This window comes from Somniosus microcephalus, chromosome 13, assembly GCF_052327205.1.
Source record: "Somniosus microcephalus isolate GS21.2 chromosome 13, FLI_Smic_1.0, whole genome shotgun sequence".
Taxonomy (NCBI): Eukaryota; Metazoa; Chordata; class Chondrichthyes; order Squaliformes; family Somniosidae; genus Somniosus; species Somniosus microcephalus.
Window position 1 is genome coordinate 23,549,447 of NC_140999.1, and position 9,684 is coordinate 23,559,130.

The window sequence follows — 9,684 nt, forward strand, 5'->3', positions numbered from 1 at the left end:
ACCTAATCAGAGCAATTTCAAGCGCATTTTGGCCGCAATTTCCCGATTGCACCCAAAGCGAAAACTCTACCTCAATATGTTCAACTGTTCACACAAACTATGGAACACCTAAGCATCCTTTTTTAAAAAGTGCATAAATTATCCAATCAATATCTGTATCCATAAAATGCGAACTATAAGCTTTGCGATGACTACATTTTCAGAAAAAATTTCTTTAAAAGAACAGATTTTTAAAAAATGTTGACAGAACTATTTCCAAAGTGAATCATCCATTTTTTGTCATTTATTGATTCTAATCCATTGAGATGTGACGATTTGAGTGGAAATTTTAATTGAAAGAAATTTGTAAAAGATATGTACAGAAAGTGAAATTGGAAAATGAATGAAACATAGAAGATAGGAGGAGTAGGCCAATCGGCCCCTCGAGCCTGCTCCGCCATTCAATGAGATCATGGCTGATCATCCACATTCAGTACCCTGTCCCTGCCTTCTCCCCATATCCCTTGATTCCTTTAGCCTTAAGAAATATATCTAACTCCTTCTTGAATATATTTAATGAATTGGCCTCCACTGCCTTCTGTGGTAGAGAATTCCACAGGTTCACCACTCTCTGGGTGAAGAAATTCCTCCTCATCTCTGTCCTAAATGGCTTACCCCTTATCCTTAGACTATGACCCCTGGTTCTGGACTCCCCAGCCATCGGGAACATCCTTCCTGCATCTAGTCCTGTTAGAATTTTATAAGTTTCAATGAGATCCCCTCTCATTCTTCTAAACTCCAGCGAGTGTAAGCCCAATCGACCCAATCTCTCCTCATACGTCATTCCTGCCATCCCAGGTATCAGTCTGGTGAATCTTTGCTGCATTCCCTCCATGGCAAGAACATCCTTCCTCAGATAAGGCGGCCAAAACTGCACACAATACTCAAGGTGTGGTCTCACCAAGGCCCTGTACAACTGCAGCAAGACATCCTTGTTCCTGTACTCGAACCCTCTCGCTACGAAGGCCAACATACCATTTGCCTTCTTAACCGCCTGCTGCACCTGCATGCTTACCTTCGACGACTGGTGCACAAGGACACCCAGGTCTCGTTGCACTTCCCCTTCTCCCAATCTATTGCCGTTCAGATAATAATCTGCCTTCCTGTTTTTGCCACCAAAGTGGATAACCTCGCATTTATCCACATTATACTGCATCTGCCATGCTTCTGCCCAATCACCCAACCTGTCCAAATCATACTGGAGTTTCTCGGCATCCTCCTCACAGCACACACGCCCACCCAGCTTTGTGTCGTCTGCAAACTTGGAGATATTACATCTAGTTCCCTCGTCTAGATCATTAATATATATTGTGAATAGCTGGGGTCCTAGGACCGATCCTTGCGGTACCCCACTAGTCACTGCCTGCCACTCGGAAAAAGAGCTGTTTATTCCAACTCTTTGCTTCCTGTCTGCCAACCAGTTCTTTATCCAAGTCAGTACCTTGCCCCCAATCCCATGTGTCTTAACTTTACATGCTAATCTCTTATGTGGGACCTTATCGAAAGCCTTCTGAAAGTCCAAATACACCACATCCACTGGTTCTCCCTTATCTATTTTACCAGTTACATCCTCAAAAAATTCCAGTAGATTAGTCAAGCACGATTTACCTTTTGTAAATCCATGTTGACTTTGTCCGATCCTGTCACTGTTTTCCAAGTGCTCTGCTATTACATCTTTTATAATAAATAGTATCTTTCTTACCGACTGCAGATAGATATGTTTCCCCTTGCATACAAAAGTAACATAAATAAATAAATTAGTGCATGTAACATGGAGGAGAAGGGGAGCTCAAAGGAGAAAAGCAACTTAGGACCATGTGGTCACATCATGATTTGATCCAGCAGTGTTGTAGGAGATCAGAGCCACATGGTAATGCATTCAATTACTGATCAGATTTAGGAAGGATGCAGGGAAGGTCAAGGACCCAGATGCATAAAGTAAGGCCTGCATATTGGGAGTAAAAATCAAAGCAGAATAGTATTCCTGAGAGAGGGTGAGGAAAATGACTGAGGGAGTGGGTTGAGTCTGGCTGTGGAACAGTATTGTATATAAATATACATGGCTGCTTTAATAAACAGAAATCGAATAAAAAAATTCTTGTATATATTATTTTTGTTATTTTCTGCCAAAAGATGACTTACTATTTACAAAAAAAATTAACATTTGTTTTCAAACCTCTAATAATGAGTTCCTGACTTTATGCTGCCAATCACTAGACAGCGCAAGAGAGGAGGGAGGTGAATGGGTCTTACAAACAGCAAATCCTTGCATTCGCTGTGAATAGCCAGTCTTTCAACAATCATTGAAACAATCCTGGGAGATGTTAGCACAGATACATGCTGGGAGTTAGAGGTATACTATCTTGTTGAGTCTCTTCAGGCAAGATCTTACACTTTCAAGTGAGATACTGTGGAAATGTGATACTTTGAGGTGTGTAAGAAAAAGCTGTTAGATTCGAAGATGGGGTTTTAATTCTTAGAACAGAGACTGGCAACATGCAGCCGGGAACAGACGGCAGAAACGCCAGCGAGGTCGAATAACAAGCACCAAAAGATAAATAGAAGTGATAAGGGAATTGTAAAATGCCAAACAACACAGGGTGGTGGGATAATAGACAAAATGGAGTCGAAAAGTCATAAAATGCCCTTAAAGAAACATAACAAAACATTCCTCAGAAAGATAAGAGAGAGGTCTTGTCAGCCATGCAGAAAGGGACGGCAAGGGATGCCTTCCCGCTTCACAATTGGACAATAGGATGGGGAACAAATGGTTGACACCAGGTAATCACCCGCCCACTGAAATAGCTGTAAATATAGACGACTGAGAGGGGAAATCAGGCAGTTAGGGGCGAAGGCTTCCCCGAGGTGGCTGCGGCCTACCATCTTGGCCAAGTTTAGCCTCTGAGGTGGCTGACGACCTAACACCTCCAACAACCGTCCATCCGGATGTTTCGTTCTGTTCCAGGGCCGTAGATCGCCCTCATCTGTCACGGGTTGTATGTCTACTGTATCTATTTCAATCGCATGTAGTAATATCTGATTATACTTTAAACTGTAGCTCTTTAATAAAAAGCCTTACAACTCCTAAGACCCTTTGGGTAATCTGTGTGTGGCCTATGATCCAAATCTTACAGGTGTGATAGACATAGGGGCCCAGTAAACCCAAATCGTTTATATATAGACCAATGGAGTTGAATTCTTTGGTATCAGTTTCTTTGGCCTAGTGAGAGTCAGAGGCAGTGGCTGATGGAATTAAAATATATTGGGAACAATTTAATTGGTTTCCCCTCCCTTTTTATATTGGGTAGTTTTAGCTCACTGCTCATTGCCAATTAGCAGATTTTGTTCCTGCTTGCTACGTGTTGCTTGGTACATCCAATACCTGTTCATTTGTGTTTGGTCTGTGTTTTATAAAAATATATATTTAAACCAATCTGGTATAAGTGTGACATGCTTCTCGAGTGTGATAGGCAAGGGTATTGGAACCAAGACAGGTAGATGGAGGTAAGATACAGATCAGCCATTATCTAATTGAATGGCGGAACAGACTCCAGGGGCTGAATGACCTACTTGAGGTGTGTAATTTTGAGGTGTGACAGACGTATGTGCATGGTAAACCCAAATGTTTCAGAATTAAATAGATGGTGTTAAATAGATGATAGTATCATTTCATGTTGAATTATGGGTAGTTTCATGCTGATTAGGAAATGGATTGAAATTGGTCAGAAACGTGCTACAAAAATCTAAGCAATGGTTTAGAAAATAAATTGTCTTATCCGTAATGTAAATGGAACAGGGTAACATGAAGCCAGTGTTAAGCTTATGGTGTTTTTCTACTCAATTATGCAATTTTTTAAAAATCTGACTAGTTTGAAGTCACCACTTATACTTAAAAACAGCCCATAAACAATGTTGTTATAAAAACATGGGGATTTGTATTTTTGCCTCTGACTTTGATGCTTTCCAAAAGGAGGTTCTTCAACACGAACTAGTTCCAGAGTATAAAAGATGGTGGAGAAGTAAGTCAATGCCATAGGTTTTACAATAAAGATGTTATGAGTTCCCCCAATGGTGAAGGGGGTTCATCCAGTGAGAAACTGAGCCATACAAAAAGTCCAAGGTATGATCCTGAGTGTGAACTAGCTGATCTGAACTGGAGTAGCCTCTGCACCCACAGGTTAAGGAGTGGAAAATCGGTCAAGGTTCCCATGCCTGTTCACTATCCAGTGATCCCACACAGAAGTACGCATATATGAAGGTCAGCTGAGGGCAGGTTTACACGCTGTGATGTTTAGCCAGACATAAAGAATAGCTGAAATAGCAACAGAAAATGTTGGAAAAACTCAGCAGGCCAGGATAGCATCCGTGGTGAGAGAAACAGAGTCAACGGGGTCGATTTTCCTGAAGCTGTCGGGAAGAAGGCGGGACTACAACTTTTGGGTTTTAGTTCCGCCTACATCAACGTCTAGCCAATCCGTGCAATTTTCCCTTGATTGACCTTGTTGAGCCCGCCCAGCGGGCTCAGCAGGCCAATTAAGGGCCACCCAGCAACAGGTGATGTCACAGACTGCAATTTCATCTGTCAAGAGTTCTTGACAGATGAAATATCAGTATTTCACAGCTGTTTCAAGCTGTGAAACACTGACAGTCTGAGTTCTGACATGAGTCCTTCTGCACAGACTCAGTTAGAACTCACATCGGCACTCAAAGCTAAAGGCTGTCATTTTTCACAGATCATAGCCGTTCAGCTTTAAGTGCCGGCTGAGTGATGGGCTCCCGACGGCTACAGGAAGAAAGGCTGTGAAGGTAAGTACAGGTAAGTAAAAGTGCTTTACACACTTCAGACACACCAAACATACTTACCTTTGCACTCATGCACCCATCACTCACCTGAGCGCCGACATCGCGACCCCTCCAACTCCTTTAACCCGACGGCCCACCTGCTCTAACCTGGCGTGGTTTGGAGCCGTCGGGAAACCCACACGAAACCCCTCAAAATAGGGATTAGGCTAAAAACTGTCTGTTAACTACCTGTTAACAGACAGTTAATTGGCACTAATCCCTTCCCCCATGGGGTCGGCAGGTCCCAGTGCGGGGCGGGTACCCGCTGCCTCTGAAAGTTGCGTGGAGCGGGGTTTTGGGCGGGATGGTGTCGGGACCCCCGAAATCGGGATTTCCCCCCCCCCCCATACGCCTGAAACCTCGCCTGACGGCTCCACGAAAATCGACCCCAACGTTTCAGGTCGATGACCTTTCGTCAGATGAAAGGTTCTCGACCTGAAACGTTAACTCTGTTTCTCTCTCCACGGATGCTGCCCTGGCCTGCTGAGTTTTTCCAGCGTTTTCTGCTGTTATTTCGGATTTCCAGCATCCGCAGTATTTTGCTATCATAAAGAATAGCTGCCAGGGCAAGGTACTGGAGGGTGGACAGATGCCAGTGGAATTATGCCCAGTTTGAAATCAATACCTTCAAATGAGATGGGGAGAAAATGTAAAAGAATCCAAAAGGGAGAGGTAGTTGGTCGTGGAAATGTTGCAATTTTTATGATAAAAGTGCTGTGAAAATATTTGCCTATGGTGAAACTTGAACCTGCTCAATAAAGTAGTATTGTATAAGCTGCAGTGAATTCGTGTTTCAACTTTGCTTCTTTCCAAGTTTGCCATTATTTTTAATGAAGTAATTTCTGATCTGCAAGCCATTCATTCTTTCTTTCTTTCGATGCCCTGCATTGCATTCATGCTTAATGTAACAGCCTGAGTTTGCAGTTAATCGTTAAAAGGAGAGGACTGAGTCTGACATAAAACTTATTTAAAAATTGTTTATAACTTGGCTTTACTAAACCATAACAAAAGGCTAATTTTAAAAAATTCATTCATGGGATGTGGACGTCGCTGGCAAGGCCAGCATTTATTGCCCATCCCCAATTGCCCTTGAGAAGGTGGTGGTGAGCCGCCTTCTTGAACCGCTGCAGTCCGTGTGGTGAAGGTACTCCCACAGTGCTGTTAGGGAGGGAGCTCCAGGATTTTGACCCAGCGACGATGAAGGATGGTGTGTGACTTGGAGGGGAACTTGGAGGTAGTGGTGTTCCCATAATTGTGATGAATCATGCCTTGTGGGTTTAAAAAAAGCACTGAAGTCAAAGAAATTTTAGGGATGAGAAATGTAACAGTTATCAGCTGGGTGACTTTTCAATATCAAGTGCTCCGGGGATAGCGATAGCACTGCACTTCATTAATGTTGCGCAACCTTCTCTCTTGTCCCCCAGGAACCAAGAGGAAACAAGTCCTGACCTGGCTGCTCGCTGTCAAGGTTCCTAGCTTCTCCTGGATTTTATGAATCAAGTTTATTATTAACAGAGTGTGGCAATGAGCATTGGCATGTTTCATTTAAACAAACAAAGTAACAGTGAATATATTGTGAAAGTGGCCCCTTATACTCCTGGACAATGTCCAGTATTGATGACAAAATATGGAGGCAGTAGCAGTGACTCAACTTCAAGCCACATAAATAGGTGCTGTCCTAGCATCACTGGACTGGCATGGAACCGAGCACAGGCATCGAGATTATCTGTTGAATTTTGTGGTATAAATAGAATGTATTTGGGAAGCGGTGAACACAGAAAATATACAATGCTAGATTTGCCTGACACAACGCATTTGAAACTTTAAAACCAGAATACGGTAGAAATTTTGAATGAGAAAGAGAAGTTAGTGAGATATACCAGCCCAGATACAACACAGTTGGACTAATTTCCAATTAAAAGCAATTTATTCCTGGTGTGGGGTTTCTACCAGCTTATTTCTATAGCATTAAGTGCCTGTTAGCCATCAATTGTTTTTACAAACATTAGCTACAGCACACCCCAATAATCTAATATCACATTATGCTGTACACCCAAGTTCGATTGAGACTCACTTCAGGGGCAAAAATTGATCAATTATTTCAGTATCAATTCAAACTGGTAGAGGCAGGCAGTTTGTTAATGGCAAATATAAGTTGCACTTTGGGATGATCCAACTTTGTTTTGCCACTCTAAGTCGACTATAAAGTAGATCACTTTGAACCTTTATTCTGTAACTGGCTCCACCAATGATACGCTCAAGATAATTGGCAAATGAACCAGAGGCGACATGAGGAAAACAATGTTTATGCAGCGAGTTGTTGTGGTCTGGAATGCGCTGCCTGAAAGGGTGGTGGAAGCAGATTCAATACTAATTTTCAGAAGGGAATTGGATAAATACTTGAAGTGGAAAGATTTGCAGAGCTATGGGGAAAGAGCAGGGGAGTTGGACTTCATGGGCTGGATTTTGATTCAGGGGCGGGCTGGGGTCGTGTAATCCGCATTTTGTGTTAGCCACCCGATTCTAAATCGATGTGGGAGAATGATGCGATTTTAACTTAATTGGCCAATTGAGTTCCAACGTGTGGGAACCCATGGCCAATGAGTTTCTCCAGTCTGAAAGTCGCCTCCGATGACATAATCATTGCTGCTGCATTTAAGGTCTGCAACAAGCCTTGCTTCTTCTGCAGACTGCCAAGCTTTTGGCCTTTGGAGTGAGAGGGTCCTGGAGGAAGAATGGCCACCCAGAGGCCTAGGTCTGCTCCCAGGTTCGATGACGTTGCCCTGCAGGCTTTAGTAGAGGGAGCAACAGCACATAAAGAGGTGCTCTTCCCTTCTTCAGGGAGGAAGAAGCCTCCCCAGCAGACCAAGGCTGTGTGGATCCAGGTGGCAGAGGAGGTCAACTCATTGTCAGTAACCCGCAGGACCTGGCTTCAGTGCAGGAAGAGATTTCATGACCTTCTGCGCACTGGAAAAGTGAGTATGAATTTCCCATCACCCTCAATCTGATCCCCATTGCCTTTCCTCACCAGCACTCAGCTTTAGCAATCTCTTCCTCCACCTCCCACTTGACACTGACATCCCGGCACCCTTACCCATTCCCTCTCTCTATGGTCACATTCACCTAACTATTCAACTATGCAGCCCTCACACTCCCTATCACTGTGATGCAATTACAACTTACAACACACAGGAAGGCCCTTGGTCTTGCAACCTCACTCCATCTTTTTCCCCTTCTAAGCATCTATGCTATGGATTCTCTACACTCACTCCTTCATTCTCACTCAACCTCCACTTGTCTCCCTCATTGCAGGAAAAGAGAGCTCACAATAAGAGAGAAAGAACGAGGACAGGAGGAGGGCCACCCTCAGTAGCCCACCTCACCCCCTGGGAGGATGCGGTCCTGGAGATCGTGGGAGTGGAGGACGATGCGCAAGTGGGGGACGGACAGACGGGTGCATCACAGCAAGCTGGTGACAGAATAGTTTTCCATCTCTCTCAATGATATTGCATGAGTCACTGATAATGATTCTGAAGCTCTAACAGATGGACTTATGATCATCTGCAATATGCAATGTGCATGTAACCTTGGCATCACATCTGACTCTTTCCTTTACTCCCCCACAGGACCATCGCAAGCACCCGTCCCCACTAGCTAGGAGGAAGAGCCTGAGCATCCAGACTCCTCAGAGGAAGCTGCAACCTCTGAGGGCGCAGCGTCAGCAGAATTCAGTGCACCCAGCACCAGCGCAGACATTCACACCTCGGTGGGACCATCGCGAGATAGAGTAGTGTTGTCACCTGCTGTATCACAGCTCACAAGTGAGCATCAGCAGGTTGTGGAGACAGGGACAGCAGTGAAGAGTCCTAGTCAGAGGGCGCAGGACTCTGCCAGCTCAGCTCAGCTGCATGTCGACCCTCTGCCTCTGGGTCCATCCACAAGATCAGCGGTGCTGGAACTCCAGGAACAGATGCAGGGGTCTCTGGCAGGTTTTGTCTCCAGGGTCGCTGCGAGTGTGAGCAGAGCCTTTGTGGAGTCATTGGCGCATGAACGCATCACCATGGAAAGGATGGCAACCTCCATGGAGGTGATAAGTCACCAGAGTGCAGAAAACATGGTGAGTGTTCTGAATAGAATGACATCTCTGGAGGAGCCATGGTCATCTATTGAACAGAGAAACCAGACCTTCATGGAAGTCCTTCTGAGTAGGACTGCCAGTGCAGATATGGGTCCCCATGGCCCCCCTGATGTGCAGCAAGGTGCTCTCAAGCCACTTGCAAGCGCTGAGGGGGACCTGACCCATGAGAGGGAAGTTGGTGGCAGACATCAAGAAAGTGGGGGCTCCTCTCCAAGCGCTCACACTTCCATGCCACTGCAGAGCCCTCGGTCAGTGCCCCACCAGAGTCCACAACCATCTGAGATCGGCGTTTCAACCCCTGCACAGCCACAGGAGCAGCAGACTGTTGCCGAGCCCTCACAGGTTCGCAACCCCAGAGGACGCCCGCCAAAGGTGTCGAGACAGGAGCAGCAAGAAAGTGAGCAAGGGGCCTTCACATCTGCTGAAGCCACAGGGGAAGCACCACGTAGGAGCACACGTAAGAGAAAGATACTTCACAAATAGTCACAAGGGTAGTCACTTGGGTGAAATTTGATGTTTTATGTTAAAAAGCCATCAGATGATTAGTGTAAATAAAAAATCTGATGGCTACTGTTGTAGTTGTGGCGTGTGTCATTTCATGAATGGGGCTTCCACATTGAGGGCTTAGGATTACTTGCAATTGTCAGTATGGTGGTCAGATTGCT